Source organism: Rhinolophus sinicus, chromosome 14 (genome assembly GCF_057876585.1).
Source record: "Rhinolophus sinicus isolate RSI-liver-muscle chromosome 14, RSI-T2T, whole genome shotgun sequence".
In the NCBI taxonomy this organism is placed as follows: Eukaryota; Metazoa; Chordata; class Mammalia; order Chiroptera; family Rhinolophidae; genus Rhinolophus; species Rhinolophus sinicus.
The window spans coordinates 41,636,339-41,659,885 of record NC_142514.1 but is presented as its reverse complement, the minus strand read 5'-3'; the positions used below and the strand labels follow the sequence as shown (position 1 = coordinate 41,659,885).

The 23,547-nt window shown below is 44.2% G+C and overlaps 1 protein-coding gene across 7 annotated transcripts in view; it reads left to right on the top strand.

Annotated features, from left to right (window-relative positions):
- Positions 1-23,547, top strand: part of DAB1 (DAB adaptor protein 1) — a 1,099,844-nt gene that overhangs the window by 263,783 nt on the left and 812,514 nt on the right. The gene's annotated exons all lie outside the window — the stretch shown is intronic.

The window sequence follows — 23,547 nt, the reverse complement described above, 5'->3', positions numbered from 1 at the left end:
TCTTGGACTTCATTTCTTCACTTACCAGATCACATCCAGTTTTCTTATTTCCATTAACTCTGATCAAGTTTGCAAAGAAACAGGCATCTGGTAGACCCAAGATTTTTCCGAGGGAGTGATCTCACTTTGATTCTCCGAATAACCAAGCCCTCGTCCACAGTCCCTGTGCCAATGCTTTCCAAACTCTTCGTAGGTCCTCCCCCAAGACAAGGCTAACTAGACCACATGTTGCTCCACTACTTATTACAATAGTCACCTCATTTGCATATGATTTTTCTCATTATCATATTGTTAGCAGGAGGCGTAGCCAACTTACAGTGATATAAGTGCCTTGATAGCCTCTTATCTATTTTGGTCAAACTTCATCTGAATGAGGCTGACCTCATTCTTATGGTTACAAGAAGGTAAATAAGCTGCAATCTCCTCCTTAGCCTGTCTATTTTCCTGAACTTTTTGATATGCTGGGTGTCTTCTCTCAACTCTTCTCTACTCCGTACACTGCCCCAGAAGACTGACCTATACGAAATGCATCACTGGGCTCTGGTGCTCTAAGGCTTCTGGATGACAGTGAGGAGGGAGAAAAGTAAGATCAGGGTATATTTTTTTTTTCTGGTTTTCTCCCTGTGAGGTCACCTTGGACTGACTGTCCCAGATGTCACTAATCCTTTAATGGGTGCTGCTCTACAGAACTCCCTCTCATTTCATGTTCTGATAATGGATCTCTCCTAACTCTTCCATTCCAGCTGGGGGTATTAACCTTCAGTGCTATTAGGTCTGGGTTATTGCCCCATCTCTTAGAGTTCTCTTCCCTTCCCTGCACCTTTATAATAGTCCCTCACTGAGCTAGTCTCATCTGAGTGTGTCACCAGTTTCTTCCTGAAACCCTGACAGATATGCCTGGTGATCTATAAATTTTCCTGTTCTACTATGTTTTATATGTGGTAGTCAGACTTGATCTATTCCCTTCCTTTGATACAATAGATTTTATTTTTGTGATCAATACTACTCAACTGAATAAGAGAAAGCATATCTCACTCTTGGAGTATGGGGTTCTGAAGCCAAACTGACCCATCTTGTAATCTTGAATTAGACAATGGCCAAGTACCTTAACTTCCTGGCATTTTACTTTTCACCAGATCTTGTACATTTTTTAAATGGGATTTATATGATTGATATAATTTGGTGCATAGTAGGCACATTGTAAATACTAATTAATATTCTTTCCCCTTCACCTTGGTGCATGTGTTTTTCTAGCTTTTTTTCCCCTGCTTTGTTTTGATTAATGCAATACCTTTAACTTCAGTGGAGCTTGTGGAGTAGCACAGTGTGTAATTTGTAGTCGGATAATTTCCTCATCAGTGGGAGTTGCTCTGGTGCTAATTTGGGCTGTATCCTCTATTTCAGTCCTTTTGTTCCATTTGTAAAGAGCATACTGTATTGTTCCAACTTCCACACTTTTCTTTAAGAGATTGTGCCTCGTGACTGAAAGTGAGACTAGAAAATTCATTCCACCTTGAGTCATCGATTACAGGGCATGCCTATAAAAAGGCACCATTTATTAGGGAAAATTTAAATGTACCAATTTCTGAAGAGAGGGGTCTTTCTCTGCTCTTGGGTATAGCCTTGGTTTACACTCATTGAAAACACCATGGAAAGAACTGGACGAAGTCAGATTAACTGGGACCTCAGCTACCTGACCTCCTGGGGCTGGAGTCCATTTCATAACAAGCAAAGCCCACTGGGCCCGCTCATGGGAATAGCTTAGAGGTAGATGGCTAAGGTGAGGACAAAGAAGTTAAATCAGGAGGGAGAGACCAACGCAAACCTCAACATAAACAGAACACCAGAGAGGCTAAAACCAGGAGCATTGAGTGCCAGAGTTCAAGCTACAGGTGGAAATGGAGCCGATCGTATATCCTAAGGTAGAGAGCAAGAACAATATCTTCAAGCCCAGAGAAGGCAGTGATGAAATAAGGTGTGGGCATGAGCCAAGTTCCATCCAGGAACATACCGCGTGGACACCGTCACTGTACCTCTCTAAGGGAAGGCTTTGCATGGTCCCAACAAGGTAAAGATCAAAGCCCAAAGGGGGGCTTTTGCCTCTCTGAGCCCTGGGCCTCGTTTCAGTTAATAGGGAATAATGTTCCCTGCTCTGTTTGTCACCCAGACCCATTGTAAGGATAAAATGATACTAGCTGTGAAAGCACTTTGTAAACCCCAAAGCACTACATAAAAGCAAGGATCCAGCAGACATTTCACCTCGTAGAGTTAAACTCTTCTCCAAGAGGTCACACACCTGGTCAGTTGGAGTGAGACCATTTCTGAACTCTATCTCCATGAGGGGTGCATTAATCGGGAGAGAAACTATATTCAAAGGAATTTAAGCAAAAACAGTCAGCTAAAGCAAACGGCAGGAAGGTAGGCATGTGGTTGGGCTTTCAGGACAGCAGAAACCTGGTCTGCAAACAGAAACCAACCTTGCTCCACGTGGACTCTCTGCTTCTTCCCATGGTTTAGCTTCACTGGGCTCCTATCATAGCCCAACTTTCTCCTTGAGGCTGAAACGTGGTCATTGCAACTCCCAGACCTGCCACTTCCCAGCATCAGCACCCAGAAAGAGAGGGACCTCTTTCCTTAGTTCCATTTAAAAAAATCCTGAGAGACTTGTGCTGGCTTGCCCATTCTATGACCAGGGCAAGGGTTACTATGATTGGTATCTCTACATGTTTTGGGTCAAGGAAGAAGCTGTTCCTCAACTATTCCTGGAAGGGAAGATGCTGGAAGGACAGAAAAATAGGTGACCACTATACGCATCTAATTAACAGTGCACTAGTGTTGGAAGACTAAGACATCTGGACCCTTTGGGACAGACCCCCCACTTGCCCCTTGGAAATACACCAGGAAGAAGATTAATAGTAAATTACTTAGAATCCTGGAGGGGGACATGGTAACGCAGAAGAAGGGGATCTGAGGTGTCTTTAGAGAAGAAGCTAGTTACAGAGACACAAGAAGGGTTAAGAAAACCCAAAAAGGAATGTTGAAGTATCTAAAGGTTGCCATCAGTGGGAAGCCATTTCTGTTCCTAGGCCTGGAAGGGTAAGGAGTAAGGTTTGGGGAGGGTTATCTGAACCCCCTGAGACACGTAGCTTTATGGGAGGGCCTGCAGACAGGAGCTGTGGCCTTCAGTTCAGGGATCCAGCCCTGCAACCAGCAGACCAATAGGGAAGGAGCTGGGGTGCTACAACCTTTTCTTCCTTCCACCTGCTTATTCTGGGCTGTGCCTCTCATTGGCCGGTCACGACTAGAAGTCAGAAGTCCCACTGCTTAGCTTGATGCAGCTCTTACCAGTTAGGTTCCCAGCCGCAGAGCAAGGCGGAAAGCGGATCTGGAGGGTGAAAGGAGGGTATCCAGCACAAGATATGTCTGCTCCCTTCGGGTCAAAACATGCCGTGTTAGAGTTCACTCTGTAAATTGGACAGTTTAAAAGAATCATCGGATTTTAGGACTAGAAGGGGCCTTAGGCTCACTCAGACCGGAAGTGACAAACTTTTCTATTTCTAGCCTTTGGATGGGCTTTGCATGGCTGACACAGCTTTAAAGCCAGAGACCAAAAACAAGCAAACAATAGGCAAAACCCCTCAAATCGTAACACTGACATGTTTAAGGAGACACTTTCCAGTTCCCCGCAGTCACCGCGTCATCCCCTACCGTCTAATCCCTCTCACTGCACACACTCGTGTCTCCTAAGTATTTGATTTGAGGACTGGTGATTAGGAAAGTCAACCTTCATTTTTTCAGATGAAGAAACTGGGCCTAGAAAGGAAAACTTGTTTGCCCACGGCTGCACGGCCTTGGTGGTAATTCTGTCTGTCTGCACAGGCAAAATTAGAAATGTATAAATAGGAGGAATGGACGAAAGAGTTGTTAGTTTCCATAGGAGAGGAGCCACCGTCACACGTGGGAGTGATGGTCATTTGAAGCAAGGGTTAGGCAAGGATTCAACTCGCTCTGTGTGGCCCCAGGAGGTGGAACTAGAACAATGGGAAAAGTGATTGTTGTCAGTGCAAGTCAGCGCTTGCAGACGTCTTCAGAACAGACTGGGCTGCTTCTCTTCATCCTGGTTTCCCATCCGTGAAGATGGTTCTTTAACAGGAAGTGAACTGTTCCACACTAAGGATGCGTAGGACTTGTCCTTTGAGCCTTCCTCGTGCGCTGTGAGTTGAGCTGATGCTGAGTTGAATGGGAATGAGAAAAATGTGTCTTCCTGGCTCTTTTCTTGGATTATCTTTGGTGGCATGTGGGTGGGGTGGCTTTATTTTACCCTCGATTCAGAATCCTTATCTTCCCCTTCGAGAATCTATAATAGAATGTCATCTCTTTGCCTTTACTTATTTCTATCAGGTAGTCACCCTCTTCCCCACTCAGATGAAGCTCATCTCTGTCCCTATCTGTGCATATAACCTCAGGATGTCATTAGTTAGGATATTGGTTTGGTTATAATCACAGAGGTCAGATAGCAGTGACTCGTCGAGAAGGACGATGCATTGCATTCTCATGTAAAACTGGAGCTATGGGACTGTCCCCACAGATGGATAGGGTGGCCGTGTCCCACAAGTCACCAGGAACACAGTTTCTTCTGTCCTATTGCGTCAACATCGCCCACTGTCACATGCTCAAAGATGACTCTTCTCTACCACACTCCCGTTCCAGGTCTCACCAAGTGGGGACAAGACATGCAGAACAAGCAAATTCATCTTAGGGCGTGATCTACAACACTTCTTGTCATGTCCCATTGTTCAGAACTTACTCACGGGGTCATGCCTAGTGACAAAGAAGGCTGGAAGTCATTTCTAGCAGGACAGCCACATGCCCAGTTAAATGGAGGAGGAAGTGTGTTAGTACAAGGAAGAAGGAATGAATGGATTTTGGGAGCCTGATAGCACATTCAAGATCTATCTTCTCACCCAAATGGCCTCCTTTTGCCCTCTGTGAAACAGAAGCTCATCATCTTTCAGATACCAGTTTAAATCTGCTCCCTTAGAGCTTTCCAAGAAAACCATCCTTCAAGACTCTCATCAGTATCATAAGAGGACCAGGCTGAAAGTTGTGCCTGTTCCCAAGGGATGCGTAGTTAATTGAAATGCTCACGCCACCATCACCGCCTTTACCATCTCCTGGGCATCTAGCAAGTAGGTGTCGTGTTGTGTTATGAGCATTACCTCATTAGACAATTGCAAATTCCCCGTGAATTAGGTACTGTTGCCCAGTGCTACATGAGGAAACTAAGATTCTATGAAGTCACTTTCCCAAAGCTCTCCAGCTCGGAAGTGCCAGATTAGAATTCAAACACACCACCTTCTGGCTCCAAGGTTTATTGCTCCTTTTATCACATTGCAACTTTTCTGTAGAAAACTTTGAGTAGGAAGCGTCACAGAACTGAAACAACTGGTTAACTCAGTGTTGATACATTGGTCAGACTAGTAATTTGCAGAAGATGCACAGGGAAAAAAAATCTATCGAACTTGCCCATTGTGCTAATTGAATTTTCTGAGTGTACTATATTTTTCCTTATGAATCAGGCTACTCCTTCTCCATAATATGTTTTAAGGAAGTAATACAGAAGACTTATTTCTTCCTCCTGTTTTCATTCTTCCTTGATTCCTTCCATGATTTTCTCTTGGGGGAAAGGAGCAGATTGAAAACTGGTTATATATGTAACCATTAGAATCGATGCTCTGCCTATAGAAATGAACTTGTGCCAGGGTCTAATAAATTACATGCTAATATGCCAGCTCCCCAGTCTGCAGGGAAATTACAATCATTCTTATCGGAGTAGCATGTTTCCAAGCCTCTCTGTTTGTTCGTTCCTTAACACATTCAATTTGACAAACCTCCATGAGTACAACAAGGTGCCTGCTTGTGAACTAGTAATGGAGAAAATACAGGCCTTGCCCTCAAGGAGGTAAGAGTCCAAAAGGGGAGAACAAAACAATGGAAACAAATAATGTAGTGCCCTGAGATTTGACCAACAGGTGACATGTGTTCAAGGTGCTGTTTGTTTAAAAGAGAGAGGTGTGCCTCTAAGTTGAAATGAGGAGGGGAGGTAATATCTGAGCGGAGTCTTGAAACCATGAGCTAATCAGACCAGATGAGAACATTCCAGGCAGAGGGAACAGCATATGCAAAGACAAGGAGGCAGGAAACACTTTGTGTGTTTTGGGAACCATAAGCAGATCAAGAATTTTGCAGTATAAATTGATCATATCTATTTAAGGAGCTTCTTTGGTGGTGAAGGATTAGGGTGAGAGGTTTTCAGCAGGAGAGTGAAGTGATCACATTACATCTTAGAACTATCCCTCCTGGCAATGTCAGAAGGGCTTTGAGAAATCAGGGAGACCTGTTGGAAAGCAGCAGCAATGATAAAGATGAGAAGTATACGGTTTGTGATGTCTGGGAAGTGAAGCTAGAGAGGAAAACCGCTGACATTTAATGAGGATTTACTATGTGTCCGGCGCTGTCCTTTATTTCTCGGTACGGTAACTTTTTTTCATGCTCACAACAGATCCTATTATTGTCCCCATTTTACAGAGGAGGAATTTTAGGCGTTGGATCCAGCTAAGAAATAGGAGACCCAGGATTTGGACACAGTCTAGCCCTGCAGTCTTCTCTCTTCAGCACCGAAAGGGGGTGCTTTAATTTGATTTTATTATTGCCATATTAGGCTTCCTAAGTTTCTCTTTGAAGGGCATGTGATAAGCGGTCAGGCAGTGAGTTAGGAAAAAGGGTGACTAGAGCATCCTTGCACTTGACTAGCTCAATAACCTTGGGAACAGAATAATCTGTGTCCTTATCTAAGAAATGGAGATGACCACATGCACGTCATAGGATTATTCTGAGGATTTAAGGGACAGTGTACAACACAGACCACCACGGCGCCGGAAACTTAGAAAACCCTTCTCAAATATTCATTTCTTTTTCCTTCCTCCTCCTTGGAGGATGCTGGCACTTTTGCAACTCCTATTACATTTTTTATATGAAGAGAGATGAACGTTCTTAGAGTGCTGAAGACAAATGAACTACAGCTACCTCTAACAACGTAGATGAATCTTGGAAAACTAACGCTGGGTGAGAAAAGCAATTCTCAGAAGACCACATATGGTACGATTCCATTTTTATAAAGCACCCCCCCAAAAAAAACGTGTTCAAATAATGTATTGTTTAGGGATATGAGTATATTCCTTTTTTTAAAAGGAAAGGATGGCTTAATACAACATTAAGGGTGGTACCTGCTGCTGGAGGGGGACGCAGGGAGACAGGATACAAAGAGGCCCATAGTTGGTGCAGTGCAGTGGTAAAGACAGTGTGCAGTCAATGGGGGTGAGTGCAGGGAGGTTAATTTTATTATTATTATTATTATTATTATTATTATTAATCTCTTACAGGTATAAAGTATGCCATATGTCATATTTAAATAGATAAGGAAGGGGACGGCCTTCAAGGAGGTAGATGAGGCTTTAGGCTTGGTCGATGCAGGGTCCACACAAGGACCCAAGGAGCTCTATCTAGGCTCTGCTTCCTCTCGGTTAAGAGCTTCCTTAATCCTGACCGTGGTGGCTCCCCTGGCAACTCCAGACTCAGGTAGTCCTAGCACCCAGTCCCATAAAAGCAAAAGCATCTACTTCCCCATCAGCTCAAGTAAAAGACTCAGAACTGAACCTCATCTGCCCTGATTGGCCTGCTGGGTCATGTCCAATACTGGACTCCATCCCTGAGGCTCAGGGCTGCAGTGATTGGCTTAGTCTTGGTCATATATTGGGCTTCTATGCTCCCCCTCCCCAGGGGTACCAACTTGACTCAAGGCACTTCACTTAAGGAGAAGGGAAACTCTGGCTCCTCCAGAGCCCAATGAGGATGTTAATGTCACACTAAGGAGTAGATGTCAACAACGATAGAAACAGCAAATGCCCATGGGAGGTGTTGCAAATAGCTTGTGTTTTTATGATCACACAAGTAATGCATGTTTATTATATATGTTTTTTTGAAATTTTAGAAAATTATAAAGACAAAGATAAAAGTCACCAGCAACCTGACAACTCTGAGAAAAACCAATGTGAGTGTTTGGACCTGTTTCTTTCCAGGCTTTTCTCTATGTGTTTTGCATTGGTAATTGTAAATTTGATTATGTAAACTTTCTTTCACTTAGTAAATACACCATTATTCTTTTTTTTTCTTTTATTCCCTGTGCTGTATTTTACATTCCCTTGACTGTTTTATAACTACCAATTTGTACTTCCTAACCCCTTCACCTTTTTTACCCAGCGCCCACCCCCACCCCAGCTTTTCTCCCATCTGGCAACCATCAGTTTCTTCTCTCTATCTATGAGTCTGTTTCTGTTTTGTTTATTCATTTATTTTGTTCTTTAGGTTCCACATATAGGTGAGATCATATGGTATTTGTCTTTCTCTCTTTGACTTATTTCGCTCAGCGTAATACACTCCAGTTCCATCCCTGTTGTCACAAATAGTAAGTTTTATTCTTTTTTATGGCTGAGTAATATTCATTGTACATATGTACCACATCTTTTTTATCCAGTCATCTATTGATGGGCACTTTTATTGCTTTCATATCGTGGTGTGCAGCCACTATGAAAAGTAGTATGGAGGTTCCTTGAAAAATTAAAAACGGAACTACCTTATGATCCAGCAATTCCACTTCTGAGTATTTATCCAAAGAAATCCAAAATACTAATTTGAAAAGATATATGCACCCCTATGCTTATGGCAACATCATAACTATTTTCAACTGGTTATTAAAACTTTTTGTGACTAGTTCATTCATTTAGTGTTTACTCATAGCCATTATTGAGCCCTTATTAAATTCCAAGAGCCTTGTTAATGTTTGGAATACTGGAATAATTGTCACAGTTCTCACCCTCGAGCTAAGCTAAATTGATAGTCTACTACTGAATAAGCAGTCATGGGGAAAAATGGATATACGTGAAACATTATTATGAGACCACAGAGCAGGGCCTCTTACCCAAGGAAGGGTTCCAGCACTATGCCTGCGCGCAATCTCTAAGGAAGTGTAGGATTTCAGGAAGCTTAGGCAGCAGGCAAGAGGGAAGGCCGTAGAATAGAGAAGGGTCCCAGCCACGGGGACAGCATGAGCAAGGGCGCACATACGACAAGCACCGTGGAGTTTCCTGGGCCCACAGTACAAGGCACTGTGCGAAGAGAGACGCAGCTGGAGAGGAGGGCGTTAGAAAGCCTGCCATTCTCAGGAGAAGCTGGGCTTTTCACAGCGAGGCCCCAGCTTATTCTAGTTTGGGAATGTGATCTGTGCTTCTGCTCAGGCCACCCCACGACCTGCACTGCCTTCCTTGCAGACCCTCTGTGTGCCTTTCAGTCTTACACGTTCTTGAAGGCCAAATAATGAGCGGCCCACGCCACCTGGCTAAGGGAAAGCCAATTCCCTCCAGCCTCCGCAGCCATCTCTTCCTCTTCTGCAGGCGTGGGCAGTTGGACGGTGCGGGGAAGTTCGTTGTCCTCCCTAGATGGAAGGCACGCTGAGGGTCTTGTCTGGGTCATCTATGTGTTTGCAGCCATAGCTCATGCACAGAAAGTGAGTCTGTTAAACACGATGGACTTGAACTATATACCACTGGTTTTTAACTGAGAGAGATTTTTCCCTTCAGTGGGACATTTCGCAAGGTCTGGAAACAGTTTTGCTTGTCATGACTGGTGAGGGAAGTGCTACTGGGAATCAGTAAGAAGATGCAGGGATGCTGCTAAATATCCTCCAGAGCACAGGACGGCTCCCACAGCAAAGAATTACCCAGTCCAAAATGGCAGTAGTGCTGAGGTTGAGAAACCCTGAAATACATTGACAGAAGCATAGGGGTCACTTGGTGGGTTGTCAGGGAGGACTCGTTTCTGGTCCTGGCTCTGTGGTGATTTCCCTAGGAGACCTTGGGCACGTGTGCCGTCTCTGGGTTTCAGGGCCATCATCTGTGAGGAGTCTAATATGAACATCACGTGCAATGGAATCAGACGAAGCTGGGCTCAATATTTTACTCCACTCTTTACCACTTGTGAGGTCCTCGGCAGGTTAGTCTTTACACCTCTGTTTCCTCTTTGGTAAACAGGGATTATGGTGGCTGCTTTGCAAAAGCACAAGCAATTGAGATAATTTGTGTAAAGCAAGACCCATCGTCCTTGACACATGGAAGATTATTATTAGCAGCGCTAAGGCAGGACTACTCTTCCTATTACCAGAATAAAGGGCTTGGGAATGGACTCTGAGGTCCAGCTGTAATAATCTAGGACTCCTTGATTTGTTTTCTCTGCGGGTAAATGCTAAACGTTGTCACTCACCTGGAATAAAGGTGGTGGCCAGGCGTGTGTATCAGCTGGGGTCCCAGCAAGTAACATATGGCTCACTCAAGTTGGGAAACTTGAAGAAAGTTTATCAAAGGGCTTATTATGAAGGCATAGGCAGAGTTTAGGAAATCCAACAAGGGGTAATACAGGATCTCTGGGCTCCATCCTCTATGTCTGAGAGAGTCGAGAGAGGGATAATTACCAGAATCTAGAGGAGGTAGCTCTGGGGCGAGGACCCTCTCTAGGAGCTGCAGTGAACCTTTGTGAAGAGAGCCAGGGAATAAATATCAAACTTCATCCTCTTCCTCTTCGTCTGTCTCTTGCTGGTGTCTCCCATTGTCTGAATCCAACCGGAAGTTGGAGGACACAAAGCCTGTGGGTGCAGCTCTTACTCAGTTTCTTCACCAGTATGATGGGGTAGCAGTCTCTAGTTTACAAACCTGTTTTGTGAATTCGAAGTACTTGAAAGAATGTAGTGCAGTCCTCACTAAGACCGTTTCACTTAATGAGCAATTACTGATTGCCAACCTTGTGCTGGGTGTTGGAGCAAAATCATGATGACTAAGGAAATGTCCCAAACCTTACGGAAATCACAGTGCAAAGGAAGAGTTTCTATTCTGGGATTGATGATAGGCTTTGGAGATAAAGTAAACCCCCTTGAAATCAGATGCAGACGTGTGTGTGTGTGTGTGTGTGTGTGTGTGTGTGTGTGCATGTGTGCATGTGCATTTTTCTAGAAAGATTTCATTAGCTTCTTTACGTTAAGAATCAGTGAGGGAGAGCTTTTAGAGGATTATTCCTAAGAGAGTGCAAGGTTATAAAGCTCTGATTCAGTAGAACAGTAATAAACAAAACAAAACAATAAAATAAAACCCAGATAGTAGTCAGTGTAGAGAAAATGCAATTAGAAGGTGATTTTGTAATTGCCTCTTTGGGGCTCTGCATGGAAAAGGATAGAAGTTGCAAGAAGAAGACAGCTTCATATAATAAGTAACTTTAATAATCAGATTTGTCAGAAAGATGATTGGGCAGGACTGACACATTCGAGAAGATGCTGAGAGACCACTTACAGAGCATTCCATATTGGAGTAAGCAACCTGTAGGGTTTCTTTCAACTCTGGGTTTCAGTATGTGACCAGGATGGAGTATAAAGCTGACAATGACCATGGTAGAGAAAGAAGTATGCATTTGTGTTGTGTGTGTGCTTGCTCTTCCTTCTGCGTGAGGCGGCATGGTTACGTGGTTATGGGAGCTGTAACAAGCTGGGAGTGGATCACTGGATCGCTGACCATGTACAGAGATAGATGAACTAGCACCTTTTGGAATGTCTTGCTGAGCTCGTTGGTATGTCCACTACCACAAGCAGATGTGATTATATACTTCCAAGCCAACTGGATAAGCTTGACTCTAACCAGGGCTGGGAACCAGGAAAACATCTCTTTTTGGAGGTGCCCTAGTTCCAAGGTCTGGGACCAATAATAAGTCATAACTTTAAAACATCTTTACATAAGAAATCCCAAATTGCAGGTGACATTTTTGATTTATTCATTCACTGGATATTTATTGAGTACATGTTATGTGGACGAAACTGTGCACTCATTAGAGATACAGGCATGGATATGGGGGAGGGATCACGTTAATATTTACTGAATGAAAGGCACTTAATAGTCATTATCTGACTTAATCAAGATACTAACCCTGCATGCTAGACATCGTCTTCATCTTATATTTGTAGGAAACAGGTTAAGCAACCTGTCCAAGGTTCTTCAGCTGTTGAGTGTTGGACTTTAGATTTGAATTAAGGTAGAATCACTCCAAAGCCTGTGCTTTCCTCTCTCCATTGAAGTCCCTGCTTTTAAGGTGCCTGCAGCATCCTGTGGGGCACAGACGCGGGTAAAGAAACACCTGCGGGCCTACTCGTGGTGCAGTAACACGGGGGATGGGCCGAGTGAGTACTAAAGATGGAGCCAGTTCTAGAAGACTTGCTTGAGGAGCTGGCACTGGAAGGAGGCATAGACACAGAAAGGATGGAGACAAGCAGCATGGAGTAGGGAATTCCAGACCCAAACAACAGGGTACCAGGCAAGACATGTGACAGGCAGTCTTGCTTTGGGGAAAGACAAAGCCAGTGTGGTGAGCGTGGGGTTTGGCTGTGGGATGTGAGGGTGGTAGAGTCAGCTGGGAAGAGCTCAGGAAGAACTCTGAGCGCCTCTGCTTGCAATGTGGACTTTCATTGAAGGCGATAGGAAGCCTGAGGAGGTGGCCAGCATTGGTCTGACATGGGCAATTTGTGTTTTAGAGAGAACGTCTTCCTAAGTCTTAGAGTGGAGTCGCTCTCATCTCTCTCCTTTCCTCAGGCAGGAGCAGGCTGGGTCTCTATCAGCTTTCTTCTTTCCGCTGTAGAACTCTCACTGGCCCTTTCTCCCATGTTGTGTGTCTCCTTATAAATCAGGAGGAAACGCCGCGAGCCCAAGCATGGCCCTCTTGTCATGATAAATCTCGGGTGTGAGTGTGGTGGATGGTGGATTTAGATAATTACATAATATAAAACTGCTCTTGCCTTTCTCCAGTCTAAAGAATTGTTATCTGTGTATCTCCTTCTGCAATTTATGGCCATTCTGGACGATGGGGAGCTTTCTCATAGCCACTGCCTATAAATGATGTGTTTTCCCACTGGTGAATATTCCTGATGGTTAATGACTATTTCTATTTCTATAGGAAGTACTCATCTATACATAATATATGTAGGCATGTTGGATGATGAGGGCCAATTTATCATGACTCCTTATTTGGAGGGCAGGACCAGTCAGGTGGGGGTCAGGGGCAGGGTTTGTGCTTCTCTGAACAGGCTCTTCCAATGGGATAAGGGCCTCTTCCGATGGAGCCTCAGGAACGCTTTGCCCTCCCACACATACCAGCCTATTGCAAGGTGCTTCAGTTATAACCACTCAAATAATAATTGCGTGGGTTGATTTTTACCATATAATTGACTATGCAATTGGGTTCAATCTTGCTTTATGCTCTCATTGTTTCTTGATTCTTAATCACAGCTTTATTTCTCCAGATGAAGGCCATGTCTTGTAATTCAATATCTCCAGCTCTTGTTTGTGCTATGTAGGTATAGTGGAAGGAGTGTGACTCTTTTTAGACAGGCAGCAGGGTTTTGTTTGGTCCCTGATCAGCCCTTTATTAGCTGTGTGACCTCCAGCAAGGTATTGTATACCTCTGAGTTGCCGTCTCCTTATCTGTAGGCCTATAGCAGTTATTATTGCCTTCACATTGTTATAAGAATTAACTGCAGTCATGCATGTGAGGGTGCCTTACACAGTGCCTGATACTTTACAGATGTTCAGTAAACGTTTAATGAATGAGTGAATGAATCAGTGGGCCACGATCACAAGCTGTTTTTAGCTTAACTTATAATACATTTTGTTAGAGCACAGCTAAGCCCCAAGTGCAATGACTTAAGCAAGACAGAACTTTCTCTCTCACCAAACCAGAGGAAACAGGCAGCTCAAGGCAGGTAGGTTGCCTTGTTCTATGTCATCCATGGCCCGAATTTCCATCTTGTGGCTCAGCCATTGCCTAGGGCAATATTTTCTTCAGAACGGCCAAAGTTTTGTCTTGTCAGGACAACATGCAGGTTCCAGCCCATGGAAGGAAGAAAGAGGAAGTGGAAGACAAGCAGCTTTTTTAAAAGAATGAGATCTGGACGGAGCACACATCTTTACTGGAACTGAGCCTCATGACCGCACTGAACTATAACGTAGCTGGGCAGTGGAATCTTCTATTTGGTGGTCATATGCCCAGCTGACACTTGGGAGCCCAGATCAGTAGATACAAGAGGAGGAAAAGGGATAAAGGGGGTGATTACCTTTCTAGGTCTCACATGCCTATCGTCACTTCTATTTGGAGGCCAGTGTTAGCTCTACATGAAGACAGTGCTGCCTTGCATGGTTAGTTGTAGTTTCAAAGGCATCTGTCTTGTGTTTCCTCTAGATTAAAAGCTTCTTGAGGGTTTAGATCTTACTTATTCTTTTTCAGGTGTCCTCCCAAGCAAAGCATAGAATCTGACCCATTGGGCCTGCTCAGTGTTTGTTGACTGACCAACTGATTGATTACAGTGTGGGATGGATGCTAAGTCCGCCCACAGTGTGACTTGTGAGGAATGATGCAAGGGTGTGCACTGATGGGAACATGGATCCACCCTGCACTTAGAGCAGAGCTGGCTGGGAGGATCCTGGCAGCCAATCAGGTCCTGCATTACTAGTTATATATTGAGCATCTGGGTAACATCTGTCTACTTTATTGCCTTATCTGCTCAGAAAAGAAAAAAAAAATGAGGACACTTGGCCTGTTCCATTTTACAGATAAGAAAACTGAGGTCCTAAGTGAAGTGACTTATCTAAAGTTACCTAAAGAGTTATTGCATCATTGAGATCACCATCCAGTTCTCTGAACTCATCCGTGCTCTTTCAACCACTCCATTAGATTTCCTACACCAGATAAAAATAAAGTCCACAATAGCAAGTGTTTTGCTCTATAATTTCTACCATGTTTCACATCTATCTCACTGAATCCCTATAACAGCTGTTGGAGATAGTATTGTATTGATATCCCTCTTTAACAGATGAGGAAAAATAGACCCAACGAGGTGATAAAATATTCCCTGCCAGTAAATGAGATGCTAGAACTTAGACTTAAATGTCTGTGCCCTGAGCTTGTGGGGCCTTCGCTCTGAAGATAAGGGATAAATACCAAAGCACCTTGTAAGCTGTAGCACATCTCAGGGTCAGGCACTGTTATTGATGGGTTATTGCTGGGAGACCCAAATATGCACTTGACTCCACAACTGGGGAGCCTTGCAGTATATTTTAATTATAGTCACTTGATAATCCTAGGGTGTTGGGATGGGGAGCTGTCCTGTATCATGCCTAAGTGTCTTGAAGGGGGGGATTGCTTCAGGTCCATGAATATTCATTGTTATGTTAAACCACGAACTGCATTTTCTTCCGCTCACCTTAATCAGATGCTCACTGCATCACTGGAACTTCACAGTCTCTAAGCAGATGGATCATAAGCAAATATTAGGCATCTCTGCTAGGCTTTTCTCTCCCCCGTCACATGGTGATTTGAGTGACTAAACCTAGCACTGGAGAAATGAAATGCTAACCATTTCCTTGCAGGAAGTTTGGCAGGCAACTGTTCACAGGGAGCCTCACACTCTCCTGCAAGGGCTTTCAAATTGGGCATTTGCAGGGACTCGGTCCTTTTAGTCTTCATTTACCTTTGGATTTCACCGTAAAAGGAATTGGGTGGGGAAGAATACAACTAGGTGTGGGGACAGAGCCAGGAGAGCAGTTTCCAGGCTCTCGGCCTCACGTGGAAAGGTGCTGGCTCGGTTATTAGATGGCCATCAGCTGTGATCAGATGGCTGGGTGGCCATCAGCTGTTACCGGTTAGTCATTAGCCACTAATACAACTGCAGTGGCTACGCTAGGGGTTGTTGGTTGGCAGAGAAGCAGAGGGGGGACTGCGCATCATGTGGCTCCTACTTCCTGTGTCTCCAACCAGCCGCCAGTGAGACTATAGTGGTATGACTCCCCTACCTATGGCTCCGTGGGTGTTCCTTATTGGTCTCACCATGTCCTGCGTTCTTGTGCGGGACCAGCGTCCTTGCACGACACTAGGTTAGGACCTCGCTACTCAAACGCCGTCCCTGGAGCATTGACATTGATGTTTACCTGGGAGCTTGTTAGAAAGGCAGAATCTCAGGCTCTACACCAAACCCATACGATCAGATCTGCCTGTTAACAACATCCCCAGTGATTCCTTTGCTCACTAAGTTGGGGAAGCAGTGGGCTAAGAGACTGAAGTTCTCCTCCCCTTCTCTTTCCCTCCCTGGCTGGATTACCTTGGGCAAGGCACTTACCCTCTCTGGACCTCTGTGGCTGCCTTTTCCATCAAGCAAGAAGGTAAGGTGCAGACTTCAGCGGTCCTGAGCTTCGTTTCAGGGAGGTGGTTTCCTCACAAATCCATTGTAGCAAATATCAGCAAAAATTCCATCTTCCTTTGGAATTCTAAGACCTCTTCTTTTTGGAACAGTTACTTACCCAACAAATTATCTACTGAGTATCAACGTGCAGTGGGCAGCATGGTCTTCAATTCCCTGAAATTTGCACCCTGGACTTAGAAGGACCTGGATGAGACCAAGGCCAGAATCTGCAAAGTTTGTGCAGGGGTACCCCCACGTGTGGGTGCAATAAGGGAAAGATTTAGTCTTTTTACCTCCTTCTGTGGTCATTTCAGTGTTTGTTCTCATCATTAGTACTGTAGGATTGGCCTTCAGCATAAATAATAGTAATATTCCAACCTTTCCTTGTGCTGTGTTTGACTCACGTAAAATGGTCACATTTTCTTAACATCTGTCATGAGGCCGCTTGTTCACCCAACCTTTATGGAGGCCCCCATGTGCTCTCTATACACAGGGCCAAGGACAGAGCAGTGGTAGGAGACACAAGCCTGGCCCCCAACCAGACCTCGCGGGGAAAGCCAGCCTCACTATTTCCCAGACATATGCTGGGGCATGCTCCGTAGCCTCATGTCATGTCACCTTGCTTTTCACATCTTTAAGAGGGTATCATGGTGCTTTGCGGAGAACAGCACACATTTGCTTGGCAACCTGGAGTATGCTGGGTTACATGAGCAACCTACTGGGGAGACAAGTCCTGGTGTGGGGTCAGGCGATGGATTCCGCCAGCCCTGACCTGCGGTGGCAAGCTTTCCTGGAAGAAATGACCTATACGCTGAGACCCCAAGAATAAGGAACAATTGGCTAGATGAAGGCAAGCATAGAGAGCAGGTGGAATAGAAGGGATAATTTTTCTGGAAGGATGAGCAGCATGTCAAAGTTTTAAAGATGAGAGAGAACATGGTGAGTCGAGTGAAGCTGAGCAAACCTAAATATACATGTGGCTTGTTAGATAGTTCTTGTCAGACAGACTTGTGAAGGACCGAGGGGGTGCATCCTACCTAAGTTCATGTCGAACGCCTGAGTGCTGGCCCTTGCCCTGCTATTGCTGCAGACCCCCTCCTGTTTCCCTCGCTCCAGCCTCCTCTCTGCATCCTCACCTGCCTTCCTGGGTCTTTAGATTCCCAGGGGGCACTGCAATTGATGTAGATGCTGACGGCCTAATGTTGACATGCACCTTTAGCTCAGCCTCTGGCTTCGCTCCCGAGCACGGTGTTGCTGTTCGTCTTCTGATACAAGTGTGATGCTAGAGGAGAGACTCCAGGCTGGACTGGCTAAGCAGGCGTAACAGACCCAATTGATCTGAGGCTGCTCTCACCACCTCTCACCCCCATCCCAAGCAACCAGAGGCAGAGACCAGCTAGGAGGGGCCATGTAACCTGCGTGTGGGATCCTTCCCTGTGTGGCTGCTCTCCACTCTCACATAGTTCCAAGAATAGTACTATTTATTTGGATCTTCTGTAACTATTTGCCAAGTACCAACTATGTGCTGGATTCCATTTTCAGCAGAGGATATGGAAATATGCAAGACAAGGCGTCTGCTCTCCTGGAACTTACACTGTGGTCAGGCAGGTCAGCAGTTAGGAAGTAAAAAAAAAAATTTTTTTTTAAATGACTAACCCAAAACAGTACCTAATAGTGATCACAAAGCAATGAAACAGGGTGATGGTGCAGGGAGCAGACTGCGGGACTCGTTGTTAATAGCATGAGTCAGGGAGGCCCTTCCTGAGAACGGATTTTAGCCAAGGCTAAAATCGAGAAGGGACAGCCATATGAAAACTTAGGGGGACTGCGTCCTAGACAAAGGGAGGAGCTAGTGCAAAGGTCCCGAGGTGGGTGTGAGCCTGGCTGTGTCACAGAAAAGGAGGAGGCCTGGGTGGTGGGGGCAAAGGGAATTGGCAGCAGAACGAAGGGTGTTGGATGGGGTTGGGGCGAGGTCAGCAGGGCCCCAAACAGGGTGGTGTTTTCGGTTGTTGAAGAGAGTTTGCATTTAATTATAGAAGCAGCTAGAAACCACTAATAGGTTCCAAGCAGGGGAATGATGTGATCTACTTCATAAATTTAAAATTAAAAGGAATTATAAAGAGATGAAGAAGCCGAGGGGAAGCAGGAACCTGGTTGGGCCGTAAACCATGAGCTAGGCAAGAACTGGCAGTGACATGGCCTGGGAGAGGAAGGGGAATGGATCAGGTCAGAAGATAGTCTAAGTGAAACGTAACTGAGGCCTCGGTGCCAACCAGCGATCACAGGTGGAAAATCAATGAATAGATATGTGAGTTAGGGCTGTGGGAGGCTTTCCTTCTCGAGGCTGATTATTTAAGGGCGCCTGTCTTCTTAGGAATACCTTCCCTGTAGGGCTTTATATATCACTATGTAGGTGCCTTTGTGAGCCTCCAAAATGTGCCCATTTTCTAGATGAGAAAACCAAGGTTCAGAATGATCAAGTAATGGTCTCAAGGTCACACTTGAGGAAAGATATGAAGCCTAGGATTAAGAGCAAGTCTTTCAACGGCGGAACCCATCCTCCTCTTTTTATATCTCTCTTTAACATGGTGCTTCATCCGCTACAAAAATTGAGATCTTTTGTAAGTTTCCTGCTCCACCTGCCAAGTCAGAGTTAGTTCTAGCACTTCTAGCAGCAGGGACAGCCTGACATAATATCTGCCTAGGGACTTTTTTTATGAGGTCATTTTTTCCCCCTTGATGGTGATCCTGACTTTAACCCCTTGTTGCCCTTGGTGGCTACTTATCCATTTTGTGACTTGCTTTCCTCATCTGTAAAATGGGAACATGAATCCCCCTCCCAGAATCGTATAAATATAAATTGAGTTGCTATTGATCAATGTTAGTGTTCTTGTTCTCCTTCTCCTAACACTGACCTGTAGACACACACTTATTTTCCTTTGTTCATAATTTCAAATAGAGACAGACACCATTAAACAACCACCATAACACTAGTTGACATTTCTTGAGTACTAGGTCATGAACTGTTGTGACTATTTCAGTCATTACCTCAATTGATCCTCACAAGAGCCCCACGATGCATATAGTACGGTTATTATGCCCATTTTACAGATGCAGAATGTAAAGCTCAACCAGATAATACAGTTTACCAGAAATTACACAGCTAGAACTGCAGGGGGTCAACTGTAGGTCCCTCTGACGCCGGAACAGATGCTTCTAACCACTGAGCCCTCCTGTTGCCTCTGCAAGTCTAGCTGTGCCGTTACTGGTGCCAGGTTGCCGCTCTGATTATCCTCTATGGCAGACATTCGTCAGCACAGGACCTGAAGCTGGTGGCAGGAGAGATATGTCTCAGTTAGGCCTTGAGTTTAACGTACAGAGACGGAACAGGAGATGGAGCCTCAGAAGTTGCTAAATGAATGAAATTGAAACAGCCAGAAATGACTTGCCTTAGGGGAGACAGACTCATTACTTCCTGGGTCACAAAATCTTTGTTTCCTCTCTCCAGCAGAGTGCTGAGCCAGCAGAAGTCATATCCCAGCCTTACAGTTTGCTCAGATGGGAACTTTAAAGAGGCTTGGAAATTTGGGCGAAATGCAGAGAGAAGGATCCATGGCACAATGTCTTCCGTCTCAGGATGACCCTGCCACAGTGAGACCCTGCAGTGGCCTGTCCTGAGTGTGGCGTTAGGCTCTGTGGGTTCAGATCCTAGCCTCATCATTGACTGGTCTTGGGCAAGTCAGATTCTTCATCTATGAAAAGTGCCAGGACTGACTCAGCAGAGTTTAGAGAAGATTCCATTAGATCCGTCAAGTGCTAGGTGTTTACAACATAGGAATCACTCAGTCCATGCTAGTGACTGGGGGTTGATGCGTGTAAAGAGCTTGGAAGGGTCTCTGGAACATCAGCATATTATACCAGCTACACTTTTTTTAAAAATGTGTTGCAGGTGTACAAAACAATGTAATCATTAGACATTGACACCCCTCACAAAGTGATAACTCCCCTCCCCCAACCGACTACCCCTCTGACATCATATATAGCTGTTACAATTCCACTGACTCTGTTCCCTATGCTGGATTGAGAAACTGTGGTCCATTTATACAGTGGGGTATTACTCGACCAGCGACATGTTTTGACATAGACAGAACGTAACCTTTCTTACTCTTAACCCTCGAGTGCACAACGCATCCCAAAATAATACAGTTAGAAATATAACCCCTGAAACAGTCTGTGGCTCGTATATACTTCATTTAAATTATTTTGAGGTAATTTTAAGTCTTTTAAAAATCCATTTCTCACAAGGAGATGTTACTACACACCCACCAAAACAGCTAAAATTAAAAAGACTGGCAACACCAAGTGTTGGCAAGGTGTGGAGCTACTACTGCTCTCATACATTGTTGGGGGAATGTAAAATGGTACAACCACTTTGGAAAAGGGTCTGCTTGTTTCTCATAAAACTGGGCATACACCTAAGCTATGACCCAGCCGATCTGCAACTCGCCACTGACCGAAAGAAAGCAAAACGCCTCTGTAGAAGACTTTTACAAGAATACATAGCAGACTTGTTCATTCCAGCCACAAATTAGAAACAACCAGGTATCAATAAGAGAATGGATAAGCAAATAGTGGGATATTTATACAAATGAATACTGATCAACAATAAAAAAGGAGTAAGTTACTGATACATACAATGTCATGGGTGAATCTCAAAAGCATTACCATGTTTCCCTGAAAATAAGACCAGCTCTTATATTAATTTTTGCTCCATTAGGGCTTATTTTCAGGGTATGTGTTCATTTTTTTTTCATGTACAACAATCTATATTTGTTCAATTAGAGTCATGTCATTTTCTGGAACATCATCATAATGTACTAAATGCGTCCGTCTGGCTGATGATCTTCACTGGGGCTTATTTTTGGGGTAGGTCTTATTTTCGGGGAAACATGGTATGATGAGGGAATGGAGCCTTACATAAAAGAGTATACAGACTGTGTGCTCCCGTGTATATGAGGTTCTAGAACAGGCAAAACCTGTCATGAAAAAAAAAAATACAGTCATGGTTGTCTTGGCGTTTGAATAGGAATAGACTTCTGGGGTGGTGGCAATATTTCGTATCTCGATAAGGGCTTTATTAAAATGTATATGCATTTGTCTCAAACCTAGTGAGAATCTTCACATAAGATTTGTGCATGTTGTTGTATCTTTTGCCTCAAAAAAACCCAAAGACTGGAAACAAATGTTGAACTCTAGTAAATGATATATATTCATGAAGTATTTAGGGAGGAAGTATACAGATGTCTGCAAATTAATTTAGAATGAATCAAAAAATAAGATGGATTTATGGATGGCGGTAGGGATGGGTAGATATGTTATAAAATATAGTAAAATGTTAAGTGGTAGGTATATGAGTGTTTATTATAAAATTATATGTTTGAAAGTTTGCATAATGTTTTGGGGAAAAGCCAAATAATAATAATAATAATAATAATAATAATAATTCCTTAAACGTGTGCTAACCTTTCAAAAAAAAGATAATTCGTATAATCATATTAGAAGCCTAAAACATACATGCTGTTTTAAGGACTGTACTTTCAGGTTTGTTGTTAAATTTTAAATTTGAAGCCCTGATTAGAACCTAATGTTGTTTAGTGAAAGAATTAAATGCAGTTAACAGTCCTGCATTCTAGTGCCACTAGACAATTTTTTGGCTTTTTTTTTTTTTAGAGTAGTTTTAGGTTCACAGCAAAATTGAGGGGCAGGTACAGAGATTTCCCATCACCCCCTGCCCCCACACATGTACAGCTTCCCCCATTATCACCGTCCCCACCAGAGTGGTGCACATGTTGTAACACAGTTGATGAAGCTACACTGGCCCATCATTATCACCCAGAGTCTGTAGTTTAAATTAGGGTTCACTCTTGGTGTTGTACGTTTTGTGGGTTTGGGCTAATCTATAATAACGTGTATCCATCCTTATAGTCAGTACAGAGCAGTTTCACTGCACTGGAGAAGTTTTTGCCACTAGTTTGGTCCCGTTGAATGAGGAGGTGACACTGGCAGCTATGGATGGCTCCTTAAGCGTGGTTACAGTTCATTCACCCATATGTCTAGTCAACAAGGGAGACGTACACTGGAGCTCTCACCTGGTGGGGCAGCTTTCCACTACTTCTGGATCTCAGTCTGCTCAGGGGAGAATGCTGCAGAGCTGTGAAAAGGGGCGCTCTTTATGCAAATGAGGAGAGTTAGCAAGTTCCTCATGGATAGGAAGGGAACTGTGCTGGGTGCAGCACTTTGAGCTTCATTTAATGGTCACGTGGTGGTCGTCATCAACCACATTTCATAGATGAGGAGCCTGGAGATCAGAGGGGTTAATCCATTTGCCTGTAGTCACATAACTAGAGGGTAACAGAGGTGGGTCCTGAACCCAACCTGCCTGGTTTCCAAGCTTGTGACGCCTTATTACTTAAGGCTGCTGGGAATGGAGATGCCCTCTGGAAGATTTAGGATCTGGAATGCATTTTCCCTGTGAAATTACATTATTAAAGGTGATTGAGTATAATGGAAATTATTCCTTTATCTCTATTTTTTTCTTTGCAACCTGGGGCTAAGTGAGATTGAATAACTTGCCTTGAAACCTAACCCCCACGTATGATATTATTTTGAGGAGAGTTCGGGTCCCAAGATTTCAACTTATGACTTACAAACTTTTGAGACAAGCTGTCCATAAGCTCCCCTCTCTAATAGTCATGGCCGGTGCTCACACGTGGCTGTGCTATTTGCAGAGTTCCTTCATGTCTGTGTTCTTGTCCATACTGCAAGACAGAGAAAACAAGAATAGCATCATTATCTCCATTTGGTAAATTCCAGGAGGACGGGTGAGAGGTCCAGAAGTTTGCCCAAGGCCACACAGCCAGGCAAAGGACAGAGCCAAGTTGAGAATCCAAACCCCCTGACACCTAGTTCAGCATAGCTCACACCTCACTTGCTTTTTATCCCATTTTGGCTCCAGACCTCGTGGTTCAGGCTAATTTACATGTGAAATCTTGCAAATTCTTAGTAGGTGACCAATATATAATGTGGAGTTAATGAGATAAAGTACAGTTTCACTTTCATTACAATGGAAGGGGCCCTCTCAAGGGGATCATAATAATCGGGGCTTTCACAGC